This window comes from Planococcus citri, chromosome 3 (assembly GCF_950023065.1).
Source record: "Planococcus citri chromosome 3, ihPlaCitr1.1, whole genome shotgun sequence".
NCBI classification, from domain to species: Eukaryota; Metazoa; Arthropoda; class Insecta; order Hemiptera; family Pseudococcidae; genus Planococcus; species Planococcus citri.
The window spans coordinates 53,187,160-53,204,050 of NC_088679.1; the positions used below are offsets into that span (position 1 = coordinate 53,187,160).

Here is a 16,891-nt window from a genome sequence, read left to right on the forward strand (position 1 = left end):
CTCAGTAAAAATACTTTATTTGACTCGTCGCACTCGCTCCGGAAACCTCACTTTCTCCCCTTATATTGGATAATGTGAAAAGATCTTGGATTTTAATTGGCTGTGGTGGGATACTCTGATTCTCAAATTTGTTTACTTTATTCAAAGGATGAGTAAAATATCGGAGCTCAGTCTGAGTTCTACATATGTACCTTTGGTGAGAGAACTTATTGCTCTGTTTCATTACCAACTTACTTGTAAGTAAAGAACGTCATTCTTTTGTAGTGTAATGAATTTGCTTGTAGCGATTACCAGAGTTAATTTTGAATGTATTTTTTTGTGACCGCAATTATTTCAAATGAATTTTTGAGGTGATTTTACAAGATGATTTTGAATGCATTTTTATTTGTGATCGCGATTATTCTGAGTGCATGAACTTTTCATTTTTGATTTAGGGTGTTTAGAGCGGAAAAATAACGTGAAAAAGCGAGGGCGAAAAGGAAAAAATTGTCACATAATTTTTTTCTTCGGGAATGTGTTCAGATGAACCCCCTGAACTACTAGAAAAACGCCGACCCTCTTACCCCTGGAGCTAATTTTTTTAGGGGGGGCTAAAACCGGTTCCAATTTACGTTTTTTGAAATTTACTCCTAAAATATTAGGTTTACGAGAAAAACTACCATGACTAAAAATGTTCCCCTTCAAATTCTCGACAATTTGATACTACGCTTGATACCCATCCCTCAAGAGGGGTGTCTAAAAAAGGGACTGGAAAGAGTAGGTGTTTCAAAAAAGGTTAGTCCAATAAATTGATCAAAGTTACCACCTTAATATCATTCGTTTAATACAATCTTCAGATACAGATTCAGAGCCACAAAGGCTAAACAAGGGCGTTTGAAGGATAGGACACTTTGAGAAAGAGGGGAGCTTCAGTGTGGGATGTGGTTGAATTAAAATGAGAGGGGAAAAGAAATGGAGAGATAGTCGAGAATTTCATTCTATGTATGGTAACGAAAGAAAAAGCTAAACATAAACCTACTATAAAAGATTTTGTCATTACCCTCAGAAACCTAGCTCAAAAATGTATAGACCTACAGATCAAGAAGTTTGCAATCCCGAAGATAGGCTGCGGACTGGATCAGATGGATGGCCCTTGGTGAGGCACTCCAAGTGACTCCATAATAGAGTGCTTCAAGAGTACGCCAATTACAGTCAGTCTGCAGCCTCCTGAAAAGCCAAGCTACCTGAAGATGACAAACACCACCGAACTAGACTTTAGTTATTAGGATGTAAATAAAAATTTCTGTATACTTATCCAAACTTCAAGAAACCGAAACTAATTGCAGCCAAAACAATCCAGTCAAGTCAAATTCAAGACAGATTGGAGAAATAACATTAGTTAAAGATAGCTTTAATATAATACTTTTAGATAACCTAGAGAATAATAACAATCTTAAATGATGTGGGCAGTCGGTGCAGAGAAACCAGTAGCAAGTGCACTGACTGCCCCACAAATATCCCCATGTACCTTGTGGCATATAACTAGGGGCCCTAGACGAAATCACTCCCCTTTACACTTCACCCAGAGATGGGTTGGGGGCTCGGTCGTGATTGGAACAGGTTCAACCCTCCCCGCAGGTTGGTGGGGGGTGCTTGATTTTTCAAGTAGGTACCACACAACTTGGAGAAATTCGCCTAATGGAGTGGAAATTGTTGGACTGGAACGTTGCATCATTTTGCATGCAAGTTTTATCGCTTATTGTAGTGAAAAAGAGCATTAAATCCGGTTAATAGAGTTGACTAATATTCAAAAAATAGAACAAATCATGAATTTCAGCAAAATTTAACAAAAGTTGGATGAAAAAATGTTGAAAACATGCTGAAATTTTTGTAAAATCCATCGAATAGTATGTTTTCGAGGTCGCTGAGTACGAATATGAACTTATTTTTTGGGTCCCCCAATGTCCCTCTGTGCCTCAACAAGGGGGCCAAAATTTCAAAAAATCATCAAAAAGTCGAAAGATATATCAAATGGAATGTTTTTGAGGTTGCCAAGCACAAGTATGAACTTATTTTTTGCCCCCCCCCCCCCCCACAATGTCTCTCTGTGCCCCCAAAGCGGGAGGTCAAAATTTTTCTTGAAAAGGGGGGAGGGGTATAGACTGATAATAATTTACCCATATGAAAATGTCTTCCATTTAATTTCTTTCGTGTTTTTAAACTTTTGAGGACTCCGCACGAAAGGAATAACTGTTCAGGCGATTAATCAAGGTTTTTGAACTCGAAAAGAAGATTACTTGGCAAAATTCTCATATACGAATGGAACATTTTTTGAAAATGATATTTCTATTTCGTTTCTCTTGATTACTTTAAAACATCATAAACTAACACGATTCGGATTCTGAAATTTTCAGGAATTTGTTCCATGCAAAAATCTGAAACTTTCAGGGTTGACGATTTTTAAAAAATCTTAATATAGCTCAACTCCTGTGTAAGAACCTAAATTTGATCAGATTGAGTATGATACGGAGAGATTATGGTGCTGGTGTCGTTCCTTTAATTCTAAGTTCATTTTCGTGTTCACGCAATTCTCATAATTTATCACGAGAGGAAGAATATCGGAAGGGTAACTTGAGAAAATTTCTCGAAAATTTTTCAACTCTCTTCCCCTTTTATTCGCGAGTCACGCCGTTTCTTCATATCTTTTTTCTTGAGACATTTCATATTTTTTAAATGGTGGGAATATACAAGGAATCGATTGCATGGCATTTTTTTGGTGATAATCGATCCTGACAGTATAAAAAGGACCAAAACCGAATGCTCACAATATGCTGAAACTACGTTGGAAAAAAACATCAGGAAACCTATTTTTTCAAAGTGGTCAGTTTGGGCATTCAAAAGAACCATTTTTACAATTGAGAATTTTAAATAGTCAACCCCCCCCCCCATTGAAGAGATGGATTGAAATTGTTGTCATCAAAAAACTGACATTGGGTTCGTTAACACCCGATACCTAAGTACCTAATTTTTCAAAAATGCCTAAAATCATTTAAAAATTGGAAAAGTTTTATTTCGACCAAGAAATCCATAGATTTTACGAGGTGCTGCCTACAAGTAGGTATAATACATCATTATTATTATATACCCTCCCCTTTGATTGAAGTTTCGAAAAACAAGACTAACAAAATTCGATCCAACATAATACGGCATTATCCCCCCTATCGCCCTCTCATTCATCAGCTTACACGACATTAAATATACATTTCACAAATTGCTATAAACAAAAGGTAGCCTGTAAGTTTACCAGGTGTTAAAAAAAAATGTCTATAAAAGGATACCGATATAGGTATAAACGTGAAATGTTGAATCAATTTCGCTCTTATTTTTTTTCTCACAACAGTAGAAAGTTTAACGAAGTTTTATACATTGGCGAAACTTAAGCTCGTATAGCTGCATTGATTGATAGTACTAATTAGAAAACTTATTGAAGCCGCCAATTCGTCGATAATTTAAATATACACGGAAAACGCCTACGGTAATAAATAATCTAAGGGGGAAAAAACGTCTATCACAAGAGTTATCTTTCAACGGTGAAAAGCAACGAAGAGGTATTGGCGAATACCACCAGAACAGATATTAATTAAAATTTAATCGACGTAAAAACCGTCCGCATACCTATAAATTGAAAATACATTTTATTAAAAAGTTTATATTTTTTTTACAAATAACACTCGAATCGGTAAAAGTACACAGCTCGCTCTCACCTGCCTATAATATGGTACGTTTGCGAAATATATTCGATAAGAAAATTTACGTATCAAGTGGGTATTTTTCCACGTCGAGGCCTTTTTTTTTTCATCCACGTTGATGACACGCTTAGCTCGAGGTAAATGAATTTTCATCGATCATATAAAAATTGGTATTATCTCGCGGCGAGAAATTTCAACCGAAGGTGATTTTTTTCTTCTTCGAAAAGAAAACCGACGAATAAAAACGCAGCGTGTGTTTAGCAGTAGACACGAGTGTAAAATTGAATGCAGCATGCCGGTTGTGATAAAGCTTTGTACATACGCGGATTTGTAAAATGGTTTTATTCTTTATTCATATTCTAGACGCGAAATCTACAACGTTATATGCTATTTTCGTAGGATTTTTCAAATTCTACTTTTTGCTAGAAAATGTCAAAAGATCTTATCGCCGTAAAGACTTCATATTTCATCATCTTTTTTTTTTATGAAAATTTTATTCCTCGAGATTTTTTTTCAGCGTAATTTCGCGGTATAACCTCTTTCTGAAAGTACTTTAATTCTACTCTCACTCAACGCTACGATAGCTCAGCTCGTTCCGGTATAACAAATTTGCTCGAAGAAATTTTCACTCTTAGTTTTCGATTCACGTTGAATTTTTCTCCAGCATTTTAACGCGCTTCGTACTAAACTTTTTACAATGTCAGTTAAGTAAATTTTCTCGATTTTATAACGTTTTAAAATTTATAACCCGTTGAAAATTCCCAGTTTTAACGATCAAATAAAAACGCTAGTTTTATGCAAAAAGTTCAAATTACTTAATGACTTTTGGCGTTTTTATACGGCATTTAAAATTTTTAATGATTGTCGTTTACCGAACCAACATGTCAACTGTGTTGGAATAAACTGCCTACATGGCTCAAGATTTCCTTTTCGACTATTTACTACTAAATGACGTTTAATTGCCGAAGAGATGCCTATTACAATTCGAGATTTTTTTCAGTTTATTCGAGTTGACAAATTTTCTTCCGCAGAGAATTGCAAAAATACGTTCTAGATTGGTCTCGAAGATTTTCATTTTTATTACGATAATTTGACTTGGGTAGTGATTGATCACGATGATCACGTTGTAGATTATAATCATTGAAAAATTACACTCGAGCAAAAAATTTAATCATTCGCATCATTTTATGAGCACAGATAAATAGAGGATCTTAGTTGACTATCACTTCAAAAAACAGGGGAAAATGATCGACATATTAAAAATTCTCACGTGAAAATAAATTTTCAAAATTAAAAAAAAAATTAAAATTTACTCCAATTTTATATAAAAAAATTACTCTACAATAAATTATTTGAAGAAGAAAAAATCTACTAACTCGTTGTCCATTGAACTAGTTCAAAATTACTTCGCTGCCTGAAAAATGTCGTTCAAATGGTCAAAAAAAATCATCCGCGAAACCGAAACATTTCACTCGTACACAAAAAAATCACGTGCGATCCGGTAATTTTACAACATTCAAAAACGAACCAGGTCGACACTAAACCACAAAGGTAACTACTGAAGTGGTGAAAATCTTCACGGTTTTTCCGTGCGACCCGATCATAAGTAGTTGCGCACTTGCACCCTTTGACGAAGCAATATCGCTATAAGCTCAAGTTACTCCTTATAGTTGGCATTATTGAAAAAACTAGGAGTAGGTGTGCATGCATTTTATTCGCTCCGAACAGTCGGAATTTTTATAGTTAATTTCATAATAAATATCACATCATATTACGAAAGCAAAATTTTTTAATTTTCAGCAGACGCTGATTTAAGTTGGCGAAATTTTTTCGTTTTTTTTTTTCAACGACGTAAAAAGTTACAAAGAAATTAAGGTATTTAAATTTGCTAGTCTCGCTAGGAATTTACATTTATTAATTTTTAAAGAAAAAGTACTCTTTATTATGCGACGTCTAGGTCGTTTAACGAGAGAAATACTAATGTTTCGAATGAATCATAATCAGATAAAGTAATAGGAGAACATTCCTTTCTTTTTCTTTTTCTTTTTTTCTTCTTCGCAAATACGAATAAGTTACAACCGAGATTCTCATTACACAACCAACCGACGACGACCCCTTCAATCGCACAACTAACGTATGTAGAGCTACATACATATATAGTATAATAATATCTCCAAGTTTTTGCTATATATTCTAAAATATTATAAGGTTCATTTTTTCCATTATTACTCGTGATTTATTACCATTCCTTATCACAGGAATGAAAATTTCAACTTTTTTATACGTTCGTTATTATGCACTTTTTCCTTTCTCGAGTTTCTTTTCTTATTATTAAATATGAAGCAATGTAATTACTAAAAAACGCATAATACCGTGGTAATTTTTTTTTCATCCGAATGGATTTTTTGCCTGATTAAGGAAATTGGCTATTTAAAATGAAAAAGTACGTTAGACTACGTTTAATAGTAAGTACATATTTCTTTTTTCGTTATTTGTAACTATCTATGCGTTTTTTCTGGATTTTTTTGAATACGTAGACATACAGAGCTCGCTGCTCATTCAACTATATATTTCTAGAAAAATTACATTACCCAATAAAAAACATATTAGGTTCAATATAAAAATATATGAATGGAAAAAAAATTACCTTACATGAAATAAATTTTAACGTTTCGCACCAAATAATCTTCCCATTTTTGCTTAAAAATCTATTCAAAGAACAAAAATTATCTCAACAATATTTTTAAAATTCGTAAATAAAGAAAATATTTTTCAGAACGGCAAGAAATACAGTCAAAATCGCAATCTATCAAAAATTGAAAATTGAAAATTTTTACGAAATTGTCGATAAACAAAGTCAAAAATTCTAAGTAATCTATTGAGAATTGGAATATCGTTCGATGACTGTCTAAAATTGATTCTAATTGAAATTGTTTGAGCTAAACCTCCTGAAAATCTTTACGACAAGTTCTTTCAAATGTAGAAAAAATTCATGTCTAAAATCACCTCTTAAAATAAAACAAAACAAAAAATAGTTAATAAGTATTTAAATTTCTCCTGGAAATTCGATCAAGATCATAAGGCGAGTATTTACAAGTGTCCTGATGATCATTTTTTTCTTCAGAAAAAATCTGTCATCTGTTCCAAGGATCTTGAAAATCCTGAACATAAAAAAAGACAAAAAAAAGTATGGAAAGAGGGGGGCTCCCAAACGCGATAGAAGTGAATATCTATCTTGTTATTGGGGAATCTTGTTCCAAAAAATTAATACTTTATGCTCGTACGTACACCTACGAGAGTATTTACGGTGAACTGCATAGGCAACTTATTTTACATTACTTCTTTATTTAAATTACACAACTAAAACATTAATAAGTATTTACCTACGACAAACTAAGTATGCAACTTATTTTACATCTTTTTCTTGCAGATGATTCATCATTCCAGTGGATTAAATACCTTTTCACCAGGTTTTCAGTCAATTTTGATTACAACTTCAGGTTTTCTTCACAACATCATGAGAAGAGCATCCTCAATTTCTCAAAAATTGTCGAGACATTAATTTAGGTAAATTTGCATCATTTTTTTTTCTTGAATTATTGAAAACTATTTCAAAATCAAACAAACAAGGTCCAGAGGACTTGGCAAGAGGTTTTTTTTTTTTTAGAAAAGCGAGTATCGTAATTATTATTCCCTCCAAATTTTCATTCGATGACAGTAACAGAAAAAGTGTAACTTTTGACAGTGGCAATTTTTTTAAATGAAAAACTATTTTTCAAAATCGAAAAAAAAATCCTCCATCGTGATTTAAGTACAATATACAGGGGTCGGCATAAGTTAGTATTCGTATTCGAAAACTGATGCGTTCTTTTTAACACCCTGTTGTGTGTAATGAGTAGATAGAAGGTCTTGTAGGTAGTGCGTTGTGTTCGTGGAAGTCCCACCAACACTTAGGTAATAATAGTTTTTTTCCTCGCTATGTCACTACAGAAAAAAAATTCATTTTCATTTGAAAAAATTTTCGTTTGTGCAAATCGGAATACTAACTTATGCCGACCCCTGTATACATACAACGTAAACTGAGATAAAATTAATGAAAAAGTCACCCAAAATAAGATTGAAATAGGTAATACCTGGCTATGCAGGTAGTTTTAGTCTTCTTTAAAATTTGATTTTTTGACATTATTTGTGGTTTTTCCACGAAATCTTCAATTAAATGAATAAATTGAATTCGGAAACATTCAACGTGACAACAACAGTGACACAGTATCGCCATTTTCTCTGAGCTCTGTCAAAATCCAAAAAAATTATGATCTTTTTAATTTTCTCATTTTGGAATTTTTTTAAATTTTAGTTATGGTTAAGTATAATGTACGTAATATTCCCATTTGTTTTCTCTCTTTTGTAACTCTTTTTTCATTCATTTGACGATAATCTGTCTCAATTTATATTAGGTTTGTTTTTTTACACGGATTTTGGCAGATTTTCGAGAATCTGGATTTTGACGGATTTAAAATTCACGAGAATCTGCTAGAATAGTAGCTTTTGAAAATGGATTTTGGATTTTACTTCAAGAGAGAAGACTTCTGATGTTTTGAAAGTTTGAGGTGGGGATCTAAAAAGTGTTTAAAAAAGATATTCAAAAAACGTCCAAAAACCAGATTTTCAAGAATCCTTGTTTAAAAAAAAACAAACCTATTATAGCTACTCTCAATTTTGTTGCTTGTTTCTGTATAATTTTCTCAATAGTCAACATTGTCAACAACACTCATCAACACTAAACAGAAATCATACAATCTTGGAAACCCTCTTATCAGATCCTTTGGACTTCGCTTGTTATTCATTCAAAATTTGGATAATAATTCACGTACCAAATCGTTACAAGGTCAGATTTTACAGACCACCGGATTAAAAATTTTCAAGGTAAATGGATTATATTCAAAATTCGAAAAATCAAAATCAAATCAAAGGATATTCATTCAAAATCTCTTAAAAATTACGTCGTCTGATCGTTTATTCAAGATTGAATAATTTCTGGAAAATCTGGAAAATTCAATCAAAATTGTGAACTAACTAATTTATCAACAGCCCATTCGAAATTTAGCTCAAGAACTCAAAAATATATCTACTCATTTGATTTTTTTGGAAAAGATTTCCAACCTCACATTAATTTACCAAAATTTTGGATTTTTTTCTATTTTTCTCATTCTTTACATTTTCTTAATAAAAATCGTATTTTTAAAAAAATTGTCATCTTTGCGTATATGTATCATTCAAAATGTCTCCTTCTTCATCAACCAAGTTTATAGTGATCGACAATTTCATGCTACCTACTTTATTTCCAGTAAGTAGGTAGCTGAGTACTCAAAAAGTAGAAAACATTTTCCTTCCAAATTACGCTACATTTCACCTATTTACATTTGGAAACTAGCATCATTGTAATCAAGAACCGAGCACACAATGTATAATGTAGATATATATTAAAATAAAAGCAACATTTTAGCACAAAAAGCGTAGTACAAATTATAAAATAATGAAGCAGACATGGCGAAAAGTATTTCATACGTAAAACCTATCCACATTTGAAAGTTCATCTTTATGAAGTCAAAGCTTCGAGTTCATTGTTATGCATAAAATTTCACAAGCACTCGGTTCATCTTATTATTTCGTTTTGTTATTTTATCTCGAACATTTATTACCTCCATACTTATATATACGAATTAGATACTTGCATTTATAATTTTAATAATCTCGTATTCGCGGTTTCCTTATCAGAGAAATTTTCTATTTTAAAACCTTATCTATGAAGTTGGCACGCTTAAAGTTTACAAACTTAATTGCGGATGCGGTGCCAATGTGAAATATCATCGTACGCTATTGAAAACATACCTAATACATAAAGAATAAAACTTTCTTGCTACATGCCTTTTATTCTGTATAATAGTTATAACTTGTGAGGTATCAAACATTATAACATAGGTAGAGTTATACGTACCTATCTACTATACTACCTACATAACGTACCATACCTTCCTTATAGCATAGCACGTTATATGTAGACGTACGAAATTTTGATTAAAGCTTTGAAACAGGCAACGTAATATTTCTCCGGGGGGTTTATAATGTTTGACGCGTGTGACACTTTCGTTTCAACTACTGAACCAGGATGGGTTTAAGTTCAGCTGAAACGTTGTTTTTACTAAATGTGACACGTATATATAACTCATAATGACAATCTGGCATTCAATTACATTACGTATTAATTCCGTTAGCTGTAATTTACAGGTGAGTAGCTCGAACGTATGCTAAAAAATGCTCAACAACGAACAGATAGATAATTGAGTTACACGAGTCAGGCGAGAACGTAGGCGTTATCTACATGTTTAGCAAAAAGGACCGAGGGTAATCGAGTGAGAAATGTTGTATTTGTTCGACGGTTTTCTAATTTATGCGTCGTTTTTTTACCACCTCGATCACAATCTTTAGTAACTGAAGGACAACTTTACTTTTCCACGAACCACTGAATTGAAAAAACTTATACTTAAGGTACCTACGTACTTATTTACATGACCGACACAAAAAAGTTGAACGATGTTTCAGAATGGGCCTCATTCGAGAAAAAGAAAAACGCCTATGAAAAAATAAGAAAGTCACCATCAACTACTCGTACCTATGTATTACCTAGGTATGTACTATAAATAAATTCACCAGTGAGCAAACATACGTTCATGGGGAAAATTCACACTCTGGCAAAATTTTGAAAAATAATGAGAAAACATCATTTTTGAAAAACGTTTTTTACAAACACATATTTTTTTTAATGATTCGATTATAGACTTTTAGTGAATATTTTTAAAAAATGCAGAGAATTTTAGCATAGGCGATTCATGGGGGGAAAAAATTCAATCAAATCAATGAAAACAATTGAAATATGATATGTACAATGATACATTATACTAATTTTCTCCAACGATTATTTCTCATTTCAAGTTTATAGATGTTGATGGATTTTATCTTCAACCCACTCACAGCATTTTTTAGCAAAAACTGGAGAATCCGAAAAAACGCTGGAGTCTCCAAACCGGCTCGAAACCATCACCAATCGCCTCATCAGGTCGAAAATAGGATAAAATCCGAATTTCAGCTATTTTTTCTATCGTGTTCGCAAACGACGAATTTTACATTTTTTTTCCTTTCAGAAATGATCGCTGGAAAAAATTTAGAATTTGAATTGGGTCACAAAGATTTTGAAAATTTGTTCCTAGAATCAATCAAAAGAGTCACAAATATGGTAAATGCAAGTTTATAAGTGTTGAATTTCATTTTCGCCTTGTATGTAGAATCCAGAAATCCACTTGAGGCTCCAGAAAGGTTCAAAATCATCACCAATAAACTTGTAACGTTGAAAATAAGATTCCTATAAATAAAAGCTAAGCTAAGTCTTTTGCGTTAATTTTTAACAAATTTCGATTAATTTTCATAAAAAATGAGTCAACTTTAAATGTTTAAAAATTGACCAAAAATCGAAAAATAAATTCCAGCACTTTAAATTTTTTCAGGAGGGGTATTTTGGGGTCCTCTTTCCATTCTCTTTTGCCAGATCAAAAAGAAGAAATACTTACATCAAAATTTCTCTACATCGATGGGTAGTTTCATATTTGGGCAACTAAAATTTCAACCATTAAAATTTATTTTCAAATTTTTGAAAATTTTAAAATCACTTTTATAAAACTGCTATAAAATAGTTCTTTGCATGGCACAGACAGCTCCCAAACCCAAGTTCCACCTTTCCTCGTTGATTTAGAGACTCAGAAATATTTTTCTATTTTTCTATTAATTGGAAGTTTCTCTCAGCAAAGGTGAATAAATTTAGCTGTCACACTGCTGAAAATGTTTGATTAATGATTTCCGTACATTACCTTTCCGGTAAATTCCAGCTGGAAAAACTGAGGATTACAGATCACTTTGTAAACGTGATAGAATCGGTTCATGAGAAATATTCTCCCCGAAAAATTGATATTTTGAAACCAAATTGTTTTCATCATTGGTCGAGCATGTGGCAAAATTTCTATAAAAATCCAAATTTTCTCCTATTTTCAAATTTCTTACCAAAGAACACACAAATAGTACGTAACTTCAAGTACCATTTTGAGCCAAAAGTAACCAATTTTCAAAAATTGTAGTCTTGGAAAATCTACTCCTTCTAGATATTTTGAAAATTGAATTTATCATCTTTTTTTTTGATCACAGAAAACTGAAACAAAATGTCTACTGCTTTCAAAAATTCCAAAATTTGAATTTCTGGCTTCCTTCGTGAATTTTTTTCAGTTCTTTTCTGTATTAAAAGTAGGTATAGTTACTTTTTTGGGATTTTTGAATTTTTTGGCAGGAGGAAAGCCGAACTCGAGGTAGATATACAAAAATTACCCTTTTTTGTCCCCTACGCCTCCCTCCTCACCAAAATTAGAGCCAAAACACTTCTCTTTTCTCAAAAATAAAAAACAAAAAATATGTACAACCTACGAGATATAGATACAGAATTGTCAAACTAAGTAACACACAACCTTTGAAAAAGTTTCTATTTCATGGAAATTTTCAAAAAATAAAGTAGGAAGCGAGGGCAAAAGTAGTCGAAAATTTTCATCAATTGAAGGTCGTGTAGTATTGTAAATCGATAAGGATTTTTTTAAACAAAGTAGGTACCCAACTTTGAGAGAAAAAAAAGTAACTTTTATTACGGGCTTCGTGAAGTGAATACGTAATGACAAATTGTGAATGATCAAGATTGACGACTCAATTTCAAAATTTTCAAAATCATTTTTTTTTCAAAACTTTAAATTCAATTTCAAAAATTACACTTGTGATGTCCGGCTCAAGTTTGTTGAAATGTGTAGTTCGATTAGGCACATTGAAGTAGGTGATCTGACAAGGGAGCTACCCAAGGTCTGACACGCCGATCGAAAAAATTTTTTCACAGGAGGATAGAGCCTCAAAAAATATATTATGAGCCAAAATTTTAGCTGCTGAAGTTGATGGGGGGAAAAGTTACGGGGGCTTGAATATCGAAAAATCACAAAAATACACAAAAATACACTGAAAAAAGTATAAAAATTGAAATCATTCGGCACCATGTTCGCTTCAGCAGCTAATTTTTTGGCCATGATATACCATCGATATATGACGCCTTATAGTGGACAAGTCGCCGCGATCTGCGTGTAAGACCTTGGGGGTGAATTTTTCCCCACCCCTAATTTTGGGCGAAACTTTCGAAAGAAAATCTGGGGCATGTGATATATCGAATTGTATGTTTTTGGTGACGCTGAACACGAATATGACGTCAGATTTTTGATTGGACCCATCCACGGCCCCCAGCACCTCCTCAAAGGGGGTGAAAGTTCAAAAAAGTGTTTTATTCGTGCGACACATGAAATAGTATGTTTTTTGTGTCGCTGACCAGGGATGATATTTTTACTCGTAAAAAATGAAATCATTTTCAATAATTTTTGGTTTGCGCAATAATTCATCATTTATATTCAAAAGCGAAAAAAAATTCAATTACATTTTCTGTCAAAAATAAACTCCTAAACATAAAAATTGTGAAAAAAATTGAAAAAAAATTTAGACTTTATCTTGAAGTAGGTAGATTAATTTTAACGCGGATCGCAGCAACTTGTCCAATCAAAAATCTGACGTCATATTCGTATTCAGCGACACAAAAAACATACTATTTCATGTGTCGCACGAATAAAACACTTTTTTGAACTTTCACCCCCTTTGAGGAGGTGCTCGGGGCCGTGGATGGGGTCCAATCAAAAATCTGACGTCATATTCGTATTCAGCGTCACAAAAAACATACTATTTCATGTGTCACACGAACAAAACCCTTTTTTGAACTGTTACCCCCTTCGGGGAGGTGCTGGGGGCCGTGGATGGGGTCCAATCAAAAATCTGACGTCATATTCGTGTTCAGCGTCACCAAAAACATACAATTCGATATATCACATGCCCCAGATTTTCTTTCGAAAGTTTCGCCCAAAATTAGGGGTGGGGAAAAATTCACCCCCAAATATCGATGGTATATCATGGCCAAAAAATTAGCTGCTGAAGCGAACATGGTGCCGAATGATTTCAATTTTTATACTTTTTTCAGTGTATTTTTGTGTATTTTTGTGATTTTTCGATATTCAAACCCCCGTAACTTTTCCCCCCATCAACTTCAGCAGCTAAAATGTTGGCTCATAATATATTTTTTGATGCTCTATCCGCCTGTGAAAAAATTTTTTCGATCGGCGTGTCAGACCTTGGGTAGCTCCCTTGTGAGATCTGTTCCAGGCCTTTCGAAAAAAAGTTCGAAAATAGCATCGGAAAATATTGAGTACCTATAGACTTTTTGAACAGGAGAAAGATGGTTCTAAAAACTCATATAGTTTCGTCATTTTGAGTTTTTATTATATGGTACCTCGGACAAGAAATGAGAAATTATCTCCCCAATTTCTCAATAATGAATGAATATTGGATAAAAAAATCTTCACTATAAAAATGAGTTACGTACATTAATTTTCAGTTTTCAAGCCATCGCAGGTTGTTTTATTTTTTCTAAAACGTAGTTACTAAGTATATCGAGGTAAAAAGTAATAACCCTTTTTAACGTAAATTGTTTATCACATATATCAAATAAGATGTATACGTTCTAGAGCCTATGAGAATTACACCAACTGGAAAGTGTAAAAATTATGGCAATATTTTATATAAATACCTAGTTTATTTTCTTATAGCGCTCTAATACAACGAATCAGATAAAATTTATGCTTTCCAAAACACTTGTTTAAAATTCTTAAAAGCGATATTCTCGAATAAAGGGACCGTTGATCATACACACCGAACGTATAAAATGTTCTATAACAAGCCGGCCGCAGCAGAGTTATTTTTCATCTTAATTTCTCCACACACACTGTTGCGTGAAGTCGAACACTCGGCTGATGTACCGTTTAATAAACTATTATCGCATTCGATATAAAATTAATGCGAAAATTAGCATAACCGAATATACCAACGAATAGTTTTAACAAAGGATGAATAATTGAAGCTAAAATGTAAATGTCGTATGGCTTGTAGTATTATAGAATTTTCAATGAATCCGAGCTCATCGGGCTCGCAGCAATAGATACGGCAAGATCGTTTCTCCATCTCTCACACGAGCCATCTCTATATCGTTTATTTATAAGGTAATTAATGGTATAATAACGTTACCGTGTAATCGTGTGTGAGCTGATAATGAACAACGCGAAAAGTTCCATAGAAATCGTATGGATGGTGTAGGTACCTATACTCGTATTCTTCCTGACGACGACGCAAACCACCCAGCAACGTAGGAAAAATTTCAAATTAATTTTTCATCAGTTTGTGGCGCGTAGAAAAAGTGATTTTATTTGGTTAATTTGAATTTTACATCGGTGCAATATAGCACGTGCTTCGAGCTTTCCAGTTTCCATATATTTTCCAATTTGTTTACCATTATATACGTGGGAATTAGCGTCAGTAACAATTTAACCGAACCGAAACAAGTATAGGTAGGTAAAAAAAAAGGACAGCGGGAAGAAAATGGTACCTACCTCTACCCAAATAATAAATCGTCGACGAAAAATTGAAGCATTCCAAATTAACCTTTGTTTTACCTTTTTGGTCTCATTGTAAATAGGTAGTTTTTAATTAATTTTTTAATTAACAACGAATATTATACACGTTAGTCCATAAGATTTTCTTCGGTTTCACTGTGGCACCTATAATCTTTTAAGAAAGTTAAGACCATAAACCAAGAACTTTCATTAACTGTAAGCTACTAAAATTTCAAAGCACGCTCGCAACCGCCGTTACCATCGTCAAAATCCAACAGCTTTTTATTAAAAACATGACGAAAATAACTTTGTTAACTTTTGATACACAATCTATGTATTTGCTAAAAATGAATACTCGGTTGTTTAATTTTGAACACCCATTTCATACGACACATGCCATAATTTCGATTATTTCAACGCAGCGTGTGATGTTTGGAGGAGGAGGGAGGGAATCATTCGACGTACCGCACTATATTCAATGAAGTACCTACCTAGTACCTAAGTAAGTATAAACTGAGTCAGTAATTATTTTAAAAGAAAAAAAAAGACATCTGTTCGTGTCTTATTAAAAACTCGACATCAATTAAAAATAATTTGTAATTAAAAAACATCTTTTAAAAAGTTGTACCGTAAAACCTTAAATGATGAGCAGAAAAGCCGCAGAAGATTCGTTAAAGCTGTACATGCTCCGGTGAATTTATTAAAAAACGATGCTGCCCGCCTAGTTATTTATTTTTTAACATAATTCTTTGAGAAATGAACATTCTGCCGATAAACTTGTCAATTTATTCGAAATTTTCGCAAACGGACGATTAAATACGAATACGATGGGTATTGTTTGAACAGAAGAGGGAAACTCTGCTTCCTTCCACCATTAAATAAAATTCGACTCCGAATTCTATCATGTATTTCATGGGTTTTGAAACCCTCAAAAGTGCAGAGTAAAGGGGAATCCAATTTTCTGCAGCAATCATAAATTTTCACATGCAATGCTTCTTAGAAGAAGGCGAGTAAGTATTGAAAATTAATGCACAAAAAAGAAACCTCGCTGTAGACTTCGAATTATCGCACGAAGAAGTATTTCTTCCACTGGTTGGATGGAAGACTATGGTCGTGCTGGATTCACCGACTCTCAGTCCAAACTTGAAATGAATCAGTCAGTCGTTCATCAAATCATCACTTTTCAGTTTTCAGTTTATCACTCATTTGGTTTTATATTTGTTTTGAATGAAAAATTTTCCAAGTCCTGTCACATACCAAGTTCCTACACCACTGTATAATTACTTAATTCAATTTCAATTGTTTTTGAAAAGAAAATTATGATCAATTTAATTAGAGCAATTATTTTATTTTTAATTTTGAAAGAAAAATCAATCCAAGTTCAAAACTTGGAACGAAATCCCAAAAAATGGAATCAATTTCTAGCTTTAACAAATTCGGCTCACGTCTTGGTACAAAACTGAAAATTTTTAAATTTAATTTATAGCTAAATAATCAATGATCATTCCTACAATCATGAATTACGAGTTGAAAACTGAAACCCATTTA

The 16,891-nt window shown here is 33.0% G+C and overlaps 1 protein-coding gene across 3 annotated transcripts in view; it reads right to left on the reverse strand.

The window, feature by feature from the left end:
* LOC135840474 (suppressor of lurcher protein 1-like) overlaps positions 1-16,891 on the reverse strand; it is a 275,632-nt gene that overhangs the window by 132,818 nt on the left and 125,923 nt on the right. For 2 of the 3 annotated variants that reach the window (XM_065357041.1, XM_065357039.1), the window contains exon 1: positions 5,105-5,295. The exons of the other annotated variant lie outside the window; for it this stretch is intronic. The gene's annotated coding sequence lies outside the window, so the exon portion shown is untranslated. Of the gene's footprint in view, positions 1-5,104; positions 5,296-16,891 lie in introns of those variants that run through there. 3 annotated transcript variants of the gene reach the window in all.